The sequence below is a fragment of the Ambystoma mexicanum genome, chromosome 7p (assembly GCF_040938575.1).
Source record: "Ambystoma mexicanum isolate Mex_15411 chromosome 7p, UKY_AmexF1_1, whole genome shotgun sequence".
NCBI classification, from domain to species: Eukaryota; Metazoa; Chordata; class Amphibia; order Caudata; family Ambystomatidae; genus Ambystoma; species Ambystoma mexicanum.
In genome coordinates this window covers 551,563,829-551,577,816 of record NC_090939.1, presented here as the reverse complement: position 1 = coordinate 551,577,816, position 13,988 = coordinate 551,563,829, and positions in this window count along the sequence as shown.

The window sequence follows — 13,988 nt, the reverse complement described above, 5'->3', positions numbered from 1 at the left end:
TGTTAAATGTTTACCCAAGTGTGTACATGTGGAAGCAATCAGGTATGAACTTGGGCTCACTTTCATGGTAAATGTGATCATATGGAAAAAGATTAGGTTGTTTTGGAAACAAATAACCTCCCCTATGGACAATCTGTATGATCTTTTGGGTTTGGGCTACCGCTATGATACTACCACATCAGACTATCTGATAAAACTGAAACGGACTGTATAGAATATCTGCACCATCTGGACTTATCCGTAGATCCGTAGATCTTTTAATATTTAACCCACAAACAGTGAAAAAAAGATTTGAATGGTGGGATTGGAGTTAATGTTAATTATGTTGCTGCAACACGTTTATATACACATCTTGTGTGCCACTCTAAAAAACTGGGCACACTTGAATCTTATTTAATTCTGTTTCCTGATAAGGGTGCTCGATAGAAATTCATGTGCTTCAAATTTAATGTGCTCCCAACTCGCAAAATTCTACATGTACAAAATGTGGGGGATGAGAACCTGTTAACCTGTAGATTTTGTAAAAATCTGAACGTAATTGAAAATTTAGAACATCTATTGGTGGACTGTGTAACATTTAGGAATGTTTGTTTCTTGTATTGAAGCTGTTAATCTGGACCAACTGTGGTGGAGAATGCTTTATGGTAAATGTAAATCATTACAGTTTACGGTAGTTTGGTTCTTCGAAAGTGTATGTAAACTGTATACTGAGAAATTAATATGATACAAAAGTGTTAGTATGTGAATTTGAAAATCTTGTTTAATGGCTACTGGTTGCTTTTCTCTGTCTAGATCTGAGATCTATTTAATGATGTTTTATATTAGTTTTTTATTCTGTTTCTAGCTTTTGTAAAGGTTATGCTTATAACCATAAACAAATAAATAAATAAATAACAGTTACCAATGGGCAAGTCCAGTCTGCTCTTTGCACACCACTTTTGGGTGGTTGGCTGTTAGAAACAGCTTGAACAGATGCCAACTTACTCACATCAGGATGTGATTTGCCACTACTTGACTTTAGGATCTTAGGGTCAATTAAGACGGAAATCTCAGCTGATACCAATGTACACCCACATGATTTCCCCCCCACAGTAGCGTTTAAGAGTGCAGGTCTATTTCAGCAAAGTAAATTCACCTTAGAAACTAGAAAAAATTCCCTTAAGTGCACCTCTCTCGATACATACATGGTGGAGCAGACCATCGCCTGAGTAAGTGACATCAGCCAATGAGACCACCTGGCCCTTGACCCCCTTAGTCCCATGACATCCCTTGTTATTCTTCTTAGTTGTATTTAAGGACCTACCCACTGATCACCTAGTATAATGCACCACCCGCTTGCCCTTTTGTCAGTAGTTGTGCTCACCTGGGGAGTCCTATGCAGAGGTGTAGCTGGAAACTGACTTTGCTGGTTTGTCTGACGGGATAGGGTATCATGGAGGTAGAGCAAGCCTCTCCAGTAGCCACCCTTCCTATTGAGTGGATACTCCAGGCAGGGTAAACTCCAGAGGAAACGGCCAAATGCAACAGGAAAAACCCTTTGGATGAAGGAAAAAAACCTGCACAGGTCCACGAGTGGAGAGTAGATTGGAGCGGGACCGGAACAAGGAAGTGAAGAAAGGCAAATAAGCACTAGGAGAGCAAAGGAGGTAAATAGCGAAGCTGAAGGCTAGAAAACCAGTGGAAGAATACAGAGAAGAGGATGCCAGGAAAAACAAGATGGACGTGCTGAGGAAGGCAACAATTACCTTGCATTGAGAGTCGAACATGTTGCATCGTCTTCCAGCATTTGATCTGTAGAAATAGGAAGTGGTCGGAAACCATGATGGCCCACACAGACAACTAGATGGAGAAAGGCAGCTCTCGGGAGAATTGGATGATGCCAGCCTGGGAATAATAACACATGAATGAGATGTAGCAACAATCGCCAGGAAGACAACAAGGACCTGGACTGGTGTCTCATTACATCTTTTTCTTCTTTATTGATGCGGGTGGTGGGCAGCAATCATCACCTCTGGTAACAGTGGGAGGATTATCCATTAATTCAATCACTGATATCTCACAAAGATCATCTAGTGGAAGAAATTTGTTTGATAATGTAATACTTGCATCAATTACCACCACATCCCCCCTCTCTTCCTCACCTGCTGTTTAGCAACAGCCTTCGTCCTAGTGGCAATGGGAGGATTATCCATTAACTCAATCACTGATGGTTTGCAATGGTCATCTAGCAAAAGAGATGTATTTGATAATGGAATACTAACATCAGTTACCACTGCACCCCCCCTATTTCCCTCAGCAGTTGAGACAGTATCATCCCAGGATATTAAATCACCAGCTTCAATCTGCAGAGGTCTGAATACAATCAGTGAGGCTGTTGAAACTAGGGGGGGATATGTGATTTCACAATACTAGCGGCAGCTGGAGCCTCAACGCCTGTTACAGAAACATGTAGATGATAATTCTCCCCCTCCCTCCTGCCAAGAGTATTTCTCTACCTCAAACACTTTTAAATGATCATCAGCCTTTGGGGGGAAAATAGGTTTAAAAGACCCTGAGACTTTAGCTTTTGTTACAGTAAAATGTAAAAAAAAGAACTTGAATTCACTGCTAAATCGCATATATCCAAACCCATTAAGAACCAATGGATACAATGCACTTCCCAAAAGAGCATTCTGTTAAATTAATGATAGCCCAAAAGCCATTGGGCTCTGGCAATACTGGGGACAAAGAGCACAAGTTCTGCAACTAAAAGGATTGGTTTACTATCCATGAAGCCATGATCTAAAAATGAGAAAACCAAATTAAAGCAACATCAACAGGGGTTCCAGGAATGCCACAACAGCTTGAAGAGCACCCATAGGTCCGACTCTCTGCCCCAGTACCCCTGGTGACCCCAAAATGCCACTAATAATTTCAGCAGAAATTATCCCTATAGCTGTAGTAGGACACTGTTCTCATGACTTGTGTCAAACTTCAAAGTGCCATATGACACAAAGTGAGCAGTAGTAGTCTGATGTCAATAGGTGACAGAAAAGAGCGGGTTAAGGGGGGAACCTTTTTCACCAATCTACTGCAGCTGCTTGATTTACGTATGAAGTTAAAAAACTTCATGCGAAAAAGGCATGCTTGCACCCAACGGCACCAAACAGCAGGCTTTGCCACAAGAGGGAACTGCAGCGATTTACATGTCCTTCAAGCGAGGAGGGGAGCGGTCACTCGTTCCCAGTGGAGGCAGCTTCCCTTCACGGGACTTGCAGCACCAATACAGCAGGTTTCACCATCAGACTTCACCAGAAGGGAGAACTGCAGTGATTTTAATATCCTTCCAGTGACTAGGGGAGAGGACATTTGCTCCTAGGAAAGGCAGCTTCACTTCACGTTACTTGCAGCACCAAACAGCAGTCTTTGCTATCATGGGTTAATGACAACAATCACTGCTACAGTGTGCAGTAGTGGGTTGTAATGTTATGTTATGTTATGTTGATTTGTACCACCCACCGCTACCACCCAGGGTTAGTCTCCAGGCACTCACGTGGCTCTGCAACAAAGAGGGGGGTACTGGGGAGATGGGTGAGAGGATAAATGCAAAACCAGGAGGAACTGGCATCTGTGTATGTTGTTTTGCATGTGGTAGTTTGTGCAAGGTATCACGCGCTGCATCTCTATGACTCTTTGCCTCGGTTGCATGGTTGTGTTTTGTGATGGTGTTAGTGTGTCGTGTGCAATGGTTACATAGTTTTCAGAAGGGATCCAGAGTCACATAGTATTGTAGCTGCAAGATAGTCCAGCATATTGGTGTGTAGGTGCAATGTTGATGGTTTCTGGACTATGTGATTGGTCACTATAGGTGGACCTCGTAATGGTTTCTCCTGGTTTGTGTGGGGTGTGTCTAGTCCTGTATCTGGTGTACTGGCATCGGTTGCATAGAAGGAGCAGGAAGGGGAAGGGTTAGTAAAGCCAGTCATTTTGTTGAGGGCCCTTTGGATGCCATTTAATGGTATGTAGCCTGGTTCTTGTTTGTGGGTCTTTTGGATCCTATTGTCTCCTCTCTAGTTGTTTGTCTGTGGTGTTGCTGTTTCCAGTGTCCCTTCTAAGTTGTCATTGTCTGTTGAATAGCCAGGATTAGATGTGGGATTCTGTGTTTCTAATTACTTTGTACATGTTGTTTCATATGTTTTACATCTATTTGTAGGTCGTTGCTGGATCTTAGTTCCCTTCCCGGGTGATATCAGCTAATCTTGTCCTGGAGGAATTCTGCTCCTTGTCTGTGCAACACTTTGTGGGTGATACTGAGTGCTTTGAATTTGAAGTTCTTTTTACTGGTAGCCAGTGTAAGCTTTACATTGATGGAGTGATGTGTTCTCGTCTGTTTGTCTTCATAGGATCCTGGCTGCTGTATTTAGCACCCTTTGGAGTTTCCTGGTAAGTCTTTCTGGCATTGCTAGGTAGAGGCTATTTGCGTAGTCAGTTCCTGTGAGTATCAGGTATATGATTGTGAGAGTGAGTTATGTGGCGAAAGTAGAGGTAGGGGAGTAATTCTCTGAGTAGTCGTAGGGGGAAGAAGCATTTTTTGGCGATTGCGCTGACATGAGGTTCCAGTGATAGTCCGTTGTCCATGAGTATTCCTAGGTTATTTACTACATTGGTGGTCTCTGGTTGCATTCCATTGGTGATCGGCCAGTCCAGTTGTGCGTTCCCACCTTCAAATCCTGTAGAGGAAAGCCTTATTTCTGTTTTTGACAGGTTCAGTTTGAGGTTGTTCATTGTCATCCAGCTATAGATGTCTGTGAGGCAGTTGTTGAGGTTGTTATTTGTTCATGTGTTCATGTGTTCATGTGTTCTGTTTGTTTTCACAATGAGTTTTATGTTGTCTGCATCGTTGTAGGCGGTAAGTTTGTGGCTTTCTATGATTTCCATCAGTGGGCACATGGAGGTGTTGAAAAATAGAGGGGAGAGGCTGGATCCCTGTGGGACTCCGCAGGATATATTTTTATGTTTGAGGTGAACATAGGTAGGTTGTTTTGGTTTGGTTTGTTAGGAATGAGGTAAGCCACTTTAGTGCAGATCCCTGAATGCCACATTTGATCAATCTTCTTATTAGTGTTGCTTGGTCGATTGCATATTGTTGTCTACGTTTATTTTCAGGCCGTCCTATATCGATAGGAAATCTGATTCTGTTCCTCTCATTGGTCTGAAGCCAACTTGTGATTGGTCGAGTATTACACTTGTTTTGACATCTTCAAGGAGGATTTTGTAGACATGGTTCTCTAAGATCTTTGCTGGGTAGGCCAGGTTTGATATTGGTCCGTAGTTGCTTGGGTCTTCTACGCTTTCTGATTGCTTTTTTATCAGTGGTTGAATGTATGCTGATTTGAATGAGGATGGTACTATTCCTCTTTTGACTGATAGGTCCATTAGGTTTTGGAAGTGTGTTGCTGGGTTTTGTGTTTGAAGATTCCTTTGAAGTTGTCTGGGGGTCAGGGGTCCCTTAGGGATCCTGTGATGTTGGTGTCCTTGATCAGCGTGGCAAAGGTTTCTTCTGAGATTGGTTCTAGGCCGGTAGGTTTTGCTGTAATCTGTGTCTCTCTCAGTGTCTGTGGTCCGGCAGTCATGGTTGTATTTGCCTGGGATTGGTTGATGGTCTCCTGGATTGTGTCTATTTTTGCTCTCAGCTGGTTGGTGATGTTTTCACAAAGTGTTTGTGTCGGGATGATGGAGCTTTTTGCAGGAACAAGGGTTTTTATCTCTTTGATGATTTTGAAGAGTTCTTTCTGTGGATTGTTTGCCAATTCTATTCTTGTGGCATAGTAGACCTTTTTTGCTTTGAGGACTGTTGTTTTGTATAGTTTGAGTTGTCTTTGGAATATTATTTTGTCTCAGGCATATTGTTCTCTCCATCTATTTTCCATTTGTCAGCTTTTTTTTAATTTCTTTCGGTTCTTCTGTGAACCATTTAGATAGCAGTCTTTTTGGTGTTGCTTTAAATGTTTTAGCTAGTACTAATTGATCAAGGACCCTGGTGATCCAGTTGTTGAGTGTATCTTCTGCTGTGTCTATGCTTGTTTCAGTAGGTTTCCTTATGTTAGGGACGGTTGAGTCTAGAAGGTTTGTTAGGGCATCTAGGTCCAGGTTCTTCCAGTTTATTTTCTTGCTGGTATGGAGTATCTCCTTGCCAGCCAGTAGGTGGGTTTGGCATGTGATGTAGAATGGTATTAAGTAGTCGCCACTCCATACCATTGGTGTAGGGTGCGCGGATGAGCATAGTCCTTCCCTGCAGAAAATTGCATCTGGGGTGTATCCGGCATCATGGGTGGATCCATTTTCTAATTGCTTAAAATGCAGAGTTTGCAGGAGTGTGCAGAGTGACTTTGCTGTGGACTTGTTTTCTTTTTCAAACCATATGTTGTCATGCTGGGTTGATAGCATGGCGGCCTCGTAGGCTAAGAATTGTTGCAAAGTTGGGGTTGTAAGAGGGTAGTCTGTAGATCAGGAGGAATAGTATGTTGGATTGGTTGTTGAGTTCTATCTTGATGAGGAGGGATTCATAGTCTTCTGCTTTGGTTATGATGATTTGACATACTCAGATGAGTAGTTCTTTGTGTATGATTAAGTCTGCCTCCTCTTTGGTTTTCTCTGTTGGTGTGTAGTTTATAGTTGTCTGTTTTTGCTTCGTTCGCAACATCTTTATAGTTGTCTGATTACCAGATTTCTGTGAGGAAGAGCACGTCTGTGCCTGCTTCACTTAGGAAGTCATTGATTTCTATTGAGTGTTGCTTTATGGATCTAATGTTGAGGAGGCTGCTTTGCATTCAATAAAGTGGTTTAATTTAGGATGTGGACCATTACCACACTTTACAGCCCAGTGTAGCAGTGATTCATGCCTAACTAATCTACAACCAGCATTAAAACAAGTCAAAACATTGGGCTTTGCAATAGGCCTTTTTGTCCAATATTCATATATGTTGAACACCACAACATTGTTATATTAACATTTTCTTAACCCCCCACCCCCTCAGCCTCCCTGAGCTTTATACATTGGAAAGTAACTCATTATGTTTCAATCAGATACTGTTGTTGGGAGAAATAAGTGTTCAAATCACCTTAATATGAAAATAATTTGATAATATAGAAGTTAAAAAGCTGCCCCTAACTCATTACCATTAATGCAGCTAGATTTGCAGGCCGCATTTTTTTAAAAAAAATAACCTTAGTGTGACAAGAATATTAAAACAAAGAAAATGTATCAATGGTATAGGTACTGGCATATATGTAATGACATTATTCAAGGAATATCACCAATCCCAGAACTAAATGATGCTACCCATGATTCGAAAGCAAGGACCTTAAAATTGATGTGTGCAGAACCTCGTGTAATACATACAGGCAGGGTCCAGTGTTAACCACCCTCTCTCCACTCACGGGAATAATAACCCAAGGATAAAGAACAATACAACATTAGCCCTCAACCAGCCACAATAAATCAGCAGATAAAACCGTACAACAGCAATTATGTAATCTACCCAAGAGCAACACAAGACATAAACAATCATAAGAAAGCCAAACAGCAAATCACTTGGCACCTAAAAAATGGTATTTCAATTTCCAAACTTCGTTCTGACATCTATGATATCGTTGTGGAAGGCAACATCAACTTCTTGGCTGATGTACCGTTATGTTTCCATCCTGAAAACATCAATTCCTCCATCTTTAAGGACATTTTCATAATTAGACCTGGCCAAAGTGAAGCAGAGATTGACATCAGACACAAAGAAAACATCCAGAGAGAAAAACTGCCTTATGGCGCAATTTAACATCACGCAAATGGCAGCACCTACCTTTCTGCTGATCTGTGAAACCCCCTTCCTACATTTCAAAAAGAGAATGTCTCTGATGCAGTGACACAACTCTCCTAGGACAGGGACTATATAATCACACTTAGAAACTTCAATTTATTGTTGGAAAGTATGTTTCAAAAACCTACTAAGAGGGACCATCCAAAATTCTGGTCAAACACTGAACGTTTTGCTCTGCAATGATAAACTCATCTTTTCAGCTCCAACTCTTCCCTACTCTTCCACCTAAAGACTATAAGCTATTGAACCCAATCCCTAAAAAAACACTTATGAACTTCTTAGATTGCAGCCACATTTCAGTTTCACCACTTAAAGTGTCGGATGCGGGCAAATCATTCAACATTATTGTGTATTAGCTGACACATTTAGATTCTGAGTCTCTAAAAAATACCATGCCTCCCCCTGAACCCTGCCAGTGTCAACTGCAAACTGTATGGCTTTTGATCCAAAAATGGTCACCAAAAATGCTGCATTTTAACCCATTATTTAAAATAACATGACTGTTGGGGGAGAAGCCCCCGAACCGCCCTTCATTGGTTTTGTATCGCACGCAACACTCAGTTGCTATGACATATTAAGGGAAATATATATGTACCTCCACTTAATAAAAATCACCAGCCGCCACTGTCCCTGGGACGGTGCTGTGAGCAGGATGGGGGGGGGGCATGGGATAGTGGTGGGGGGAGCATGGTCAGGAGTGCCCAGGGACTTCAGTGGGAGCAGGGTGGAGAGATCCTATGGTCTGTGGTGGGAGCAGGATAGGGGAGAGCCCAGGTCTGTGGTGAGGGGGGGAGAGCCCAGGGACTGAGCTAGGAGTGGGATTAGGGAGTCCAGAGATTGTGGTGGGAGCATGTGGGGGAAATGAGGGACCATACTGGGAGTAGGTTCGAGGTGACAGCACGCAATAGTTCATAGCCATTTGGGCTTACTGTTCATTTGGCATTTTCGGGGGGGGGGCGGGCTGCCCACATTTTGCTCAGGGGGGCAGAGGCCAAAAATGTTTCAAGACCACTGCCTTAAGTGAACACTCCCTAAACCTGTTAAGGCAAGCCATACAGTCACTTTAGAGAGATCGCCCTACATCAACGCTAGAGAGTAGAAAAACACATCCTACAGCCAAGAGTAGAAAAATGAGGATGCATACACAACTGTGTTCACCTCAAAGCAGAAGAGACTAGCATGACACCTCTGTCACAGGAAAGGACGTATCCTCATTCTTCATTACTGGTTAACACACATCCTAGACAAGCTATCCCTGAAGAAATTCTTACAGCATTGTGAGAAAAAAAATCATACAGCAAGATGGCACGCCAATAAAGTATATGAACTTTAAAAAGAAAACAGAAAGAAGAATAAAGCATCAAGAAACATGTCTACCACCAGCAACCCCTGTGAGGGAAACCTTAAAAGGCAAAACAGCATACCACACTAGCCAAGTTGAAATAGCAAAACATCCACAATTATCTCGAAAATCAGGAGCCCGTTAGCCTGTCTGAATAAACCCAGACTGTCATAACACATCTGTGACGACAGCTCATTCCATTTCTTTCCAACAGGTCAGCACACCTTGAAAATGATGGTAGGGGAGCTGATGTATCAGAAATTGCTTGACAGATCATATTTGCGCGAGTGTGCATAGGTTCCCTGTGCAGCTAGCTCATCTAGTCCATCTCTCTTTCCCTCTATCTCCTGCTTTCCTCTTTCGCTCTCCTTTTCTCTCAGTGACCCAGCAAGGAATGTAATGGGTTGTTAGGTCAATATCCATACTTAGTATGTTGTTACTGCATGTTGCTGTTACAGCTCTCAGTTTGAATCACGGGTTTATTTGTAAAGTGCATCTCGCCATTTAGTGCCCTGTCAGCACAATTTGTTTCGTTTTGTTCAGTCAGTCAGAGCCCCAGAATTACCCAAAGGAAGTTTGGCATTTTGTATAAGGCCTGGCTTAGAAAGAGGTATACAGGGAGGGATCACATTTGGGGGGTGTTGGAAAGATGTGTTTAGTAGGGTAGGGTTTTGGGGAGGTTTGGGGAATGCAAGCTGTTTCGTTTTGGGCTTTTGTCGTGTTTCTTGTTTGGGATTTTGTGTATGTTGGCCTAGTTTCTTTGGTGCCCTTGATTTTAGTTTTTGTTCATTGTGTGATTCATTGATTGTGTGCTGTTTGCTCGCTCACATTAAAAAACTGTACGTATTCCTCTTGTGCCTTTTTTTCTCTTTTGTGTTTCATTTTAAAATTAAAAAAAGTATCTTGCCCTTTATCCCATCCCCACAAATAAAAAACACAAACATTATTTTTCGCTTTCGCAGTGTTTGTTGTAATAGTCTTTTCCCTACAATTGTTGTTCTATTGATTTTTCATATAGTGCTGCTTGTATTAGTAAAGTATATCAGTTACAGTGATTTGTGTTTATGTTGTAATGTTCGGGTTGTTTTTTAGTTCACGGGAATGGTTTGGTGTTACACACTTCTGGGTTCTCAGGGTGTGCTCACAAATGGTTTTCAACTTTGCCAATTGACATTTGTCGTTCTCATGATGCATTTACAAATCTGTGAGTGAAAGGGCGAGAAGGTTGCAGTGAAGAGAAAGGAGAAGCTGTGTTTCTGCTTGCAGGAGGATTTCATCATGATATGCGGGCAGTAGTTGAGCTTTTTGTTGGTGGCAGTTAGTGGGCCTCGGCCACTCAGCTTCGACAATTCTCCAAAACAATAGGGGAGACTGAGACATTAGTGAAATGTAGGAGTGAGAGAGCAGGAAGTGCCAGCAGATGAGCAGCAACCTCACCCCCCTACTTAGCCAGATGGTCCGCGATGTGTCTCCTTTTTGGCCTGCCACCAGGGAAAATCAACCCGTGAGGTGGGCAGAGGTCTGTTGCTGAACTGGAGAATATTAGTGTTAAGCAGAAACCTGTGCAGATCCCTCTGGGATCACTGCAAAAGATTTAGGCCTTCAGGTGTTTGGCAGTAAACCCACTTGGTAGCAGACTGTACCACACAGGTTCACCTGGTAGCTGTGGCTGAGCAGTCAGACTTCCCTCAAGAAGAGTTAGGCAATATGTGGAGTATACAAGATAGGGCAATTTACACAGTAGAACAAGCAGACACAGAACAGAGCTTGGGTGTAAAGATATATAATTATTTATTTTAAGGACACATCTATGAAAACACTCTGGCACTAATACGGCAAACAACTTCAATTACAATCACTATAAGTAAATCAATCCCCTAACAATATTTTGACAAGTCTAGGTTCAACGGCACCACTTATTTGCAGACAGGGGTGAATGCTTTAACCTGGATGGCACTCTAATATTCGTTAGAACGGGAGAGAAAAGGCAGGGTATGAAACCAACTCAGTACCAACACTCTTACGAAGCAAATGCAAGGCCCGCAAGGCAGGGTCTACTGTGGATTACAAAGTTCAGAGGCCGGGCCCACTCGGAGAGAGGCAAGGCGATATGTCCCAACAAGTATCACAGTGGAAACGCACTTCGAGTCTTTGTAGCAAATTGTCACAGAAAGGGTTGGACCAGTTTAGAACAAAAAGTTAAGAAGGTCTGGAGGCGACCCAATGGAAAGGTAAGGATTTAAGACACCTCACGCTAACCGTCACAAGGGAAGCCAGTTGGACACGGTACCTTGTAAGTGCAGAGACAGCTCCAGCGGGGGCAGTTGTTCCTGGTGGTGGATGCAAGTCGGGGCTTTTCCAAGAGATGAGATGATCTCGTCATCGAAGGAAAGTTGAAGATCGATGCACCACCAGGGAAGAGACAAGCCGCGGAGTGCTCCGTCACAAGGCACCACCTTTTGGTCGCGGTATGGGCTAGTGGCTATCCGGTTGCCGGGGTGCTCAGCACGGGCAATTCGACCACTACGCCTGGAAGCGAAGAAAAAGCAAAGGGACTGGTTGTTCCCACCAGTCAGGGGGAGAAGACTCTCCAGCGGGGAGATCTCCTCTGTCGTTGGGAAGTGGTGAGTCGGTTCAGCAGGGCTCCACCGGAGGTGTCGTCGTTGCAGGTCGGCTCGGCTTTACCCTCGTCAGATTCTTAGGTCCTGTGGCGACTTCTGAAGATCCAGTCCCAAAAGCCCTGCTTTTATGCAGCAAACTACCATTCATTCAGCCTAGCTGTCAATCAAAACACGCTAAGTGGTGAGCGGGGTGGTTCACCACTTGGGCCAATCACACCAGAGTGCGACTTGAGTTGGCAAGGCAACTCAGTCCACGGTGCCTAAACCCCCTCCCACACCCCCTGTGGTACCCAGACAGAATGGCATCACTCTGGAGGGCTTCTGTGTAGAAGCCCACCAAAAGTGGAACAAAGGGCTCAACCTTTGGTTCGGAGTTACAGAGGTGAACACAGACGCCATTTTAAAAACCGAGTGCTGGCAGAAAATACAGACCGGTAGATTTATTTAAGACAAATAAGCCGGCAGTATGTTAGAGACTAACGGGAAAAGTATTAGCCTCCAACAATGGGAAGAATCCCATAGAGTTATATTCGGGGTCGAATATAACAAGTAGTTTCCACTGCCACCAGCCAAAACTCGACAAGGGGGGATGGGACAGTGCCCCCTCGAATAACAGACCCAGGGGTAATCGAATTACCCCTACTAGTACGTCCACAATAGGATGGTTTGTACTAGTTCTGTTAGTAAATTTAGGTCTAGTAAAGCCAATGGTGACTTTACATGCCCTGGGAGACAGTAGTCAGTCCCAGGGTATGGAGTCTATGGTGGGGGTCCCCTAGGACGCCCCCGTGTTACGGCACGGAGGGTGTGGTGTAACACACATAGTAAAACACATGAGACCCTAGGGAGTAAAAGACCCCATAGCCCATAGAACACATTGACATTCACAGGAATCAACCACATTAATGTCCAAGAGTGGGAGAAAAGAGTCTCACTTTTGGTAGGATGGAAAAAACAAACTTCAGAAATCCAGCAAAGCTGCTGGGGGACTCGCTAGGTTAGGAAATTCAGCCTAAACAGAGAATCCTCCCTAACAATTAGGAAACTGTTTGTGAGAGCTCAAGAATTATAGTGGGTGGTAGCACCCTGTGAAAGAGCTTTAAAACCTTTGTTGGCAACTGCACCATTTGAATGAATTTTAGGGGGGCAGTTGTGCGCTGTGAGGGAACATGAGTACATTTGTGGGTGGGTGCCACTAATCAAAGCACTTGCGAGCCTTAGTAGAGAACCTTAGTGGTTAGTTGTACCCTTTGCTAGAACCCAAGAACCTTAGCGGTGGTTCTACTTTATGAAAGAACTTGAGAGAGAACTCAAGAGCTTTAGTGGATGGATGTGCCGTGTAAGAGAGCCTGAGAACATTACAGGGTGAGTTTTCCCTGTGATAAAACAAAAGAACGTGAGTGGGTAGCTGCACCCTGAGAGGGAACCTGAGAACCTTAGAGGGTGGCTAGATCCTGGGCGAGAACTTGAGAAATGTTTTAAAAATTATTATTTTTATTATTAGGCTTTAATGAGCGCAAACATATCTTCCGGAAGCAACAGAGCACTTAACAATCAGAGGGGGAAGAACATGTTGAGGAAAGCAGAAACATAGGGGAGCAGGAGGATAACAACAGGGCAGAGGGAGGGTGGTCAATTTGGCAGCAATTGATCTAAAAGCAACCCATGAAGTAAACAGTAGGAAGCAGATCACCCAGCGTCAGGTTGGTTGAACATTGGGGGATGTGTGGACCAAGGTGTTAGGTAGGAGACATTCCCTGAAGAGAAGGGGCTTGCACGCCTTTCTATAATGTATAAGTAAGGGGGCACGTCTGATGTTGTCAGGGAGTAGGTTCCAGAGCCTTGGGGTGTAGACAGAGAAGGCCTGCCTTCTGGTTCTTTCCTTTTTGCTCCAGCAGAATTCAAGTCTGCACATGCCCTTACTTCTGGTTGATCGTATGCCTCCAGAAATGCAGAGGTTTTCAGTGAGCTAGCTTAAGTACTTCAGGGTGACAGCCTTGGTGCAGCTGGATTTGAAGATGATGCAGGCATGCAAGAGTAGCCAGTGCAGTTTGATTAGGGTTGGATGATGTGGTCGAATTTCCAGAGTCACTTGAACAGTCAAGCTGTAGCATGCAGAACACATCTTAGGCTCATAGGTGCCTTCCAAAAAGGCATTGCTACCACCAAGTT